Below are 1,379 nucleotides of genomic sequence, written 5' to 3'. Positions count from 1 at the left end.
GCTAGGTAGATCACAAGCGGATCACCGGAAGCGACGGTGCTGGAGCAGCCGAAGAATGTCGGCCGTTTTGTGAGACCTTCCGCGAGGAAGGTAGCCTGGAGGGGAGGCACCGGGGGAAACGAGTAGGACTTTGGGAAGAATGCGACGCGATCTTGCGTTGACTTCACAGCGGAAAGGGTTAGTTTCCTTCGGTAACCCCCCAGATGAGAATTGCAACATACGATGATTGAACTACCGTCCGTCCAATTTTCCTCCGTATCCGCCGCCTGACGAATGCGATAAGGATACACGTACACACGCAAGAACACATTCATACCGCATCAATGGCGAAGATCACCTCCACCTCGCGCGCCTTGACCAACAAGGGCAGGAAGGGGACCACCTCGCCGTCCTCGCCGCCATCAACTAGCTGAAGCAAGGTTTCGTTGCTGTCAATATACGTCTCCGGTGACTGCCCATAGAATGGATTCGGCACCAGCCCTACGGTAAGATCGATCCCAGATTCGGGCACGATGGCGTCGAGCACTTCGAGGACAGCGCCCACTGGGGAGGCCTGCAGAGCAGACGCCTGTGACAGCCAATGAGCTCGAGCGAGATCATTCTGCACAGATCACGCCTACCGAAGTATTATATAAGTTGAATTCATTAGAGGACAGTCCCTGAATAAACGATAGTTGGTCGAACCCAGTGGCGCACTCGCCGTTTCCAGGTGACCCGAGATATTTTGTCGGCGTGAACGCAGATAGCATAGGATCGAAGGAACCCATCTCATCTGCGTTTAGAATAGGATATGAAAAGTGCCACAGCATAGGATCAAACAGCAGTGCTTACACGCATTAACCTCGTATATAGGATTCGTCAACGGCACCGCCAAGCCCGATTGATTCAATATGTTCGAGGCATTTCCATTGGGGGACAACGAATCAATAACAACAATCGGGAACGGCTGCTCGTAGTTCACGAATGAGTCTCTAAGTCGACGTTTAATGAATGAACAAATACACTATGACATTACTCACACGGTGGCGATTGAGGAGAAGGTCACGCCCGCGCCGTGGGTGAGATCCGGGTTGGAAAAGTCCTCTAAGTTCGTGCCATTTACGAAATGTCGAGAGAGCGTCCGCGCCCAAACGTCGCTGACCGTGACCGGAAATCCCATTTTGTACTTCCCGACGATCTCCTCGACCAGCTGGATCAAGTAATCCTCTTCGACGGTGGCGTTCGTGCTGACATTCAGCAGATCGATTTCTGTATTCCACCCGCCCCAAGAATTCACGTTGGCATCGGGCGGCCCAAAAATCAGATCAGAGAATGTGGGGAAGTTCGCCTGCGCGAGAGACGTGACGAGCCAGTTTCCGCCCGACAGTCCAGCGAGGTAC

Source organism: Fibroporia radiculosa (genome assembly GCF_000313525.1).
Source record: "Fibroporia radiculosa TFFH 294 genomic supercontigs, scaffold12821, whole genome shotgun sequence".
Taxonomy (NCBI): Eukaryota; Fungi; Basidiomycota; class Agaricomycetes; order Polyporales; family Fibroporiaceae; genus Fibroporia; species Fibroporia radiculosa.
Note: the sequence above shows the minus strand (reverse complement) of the source record.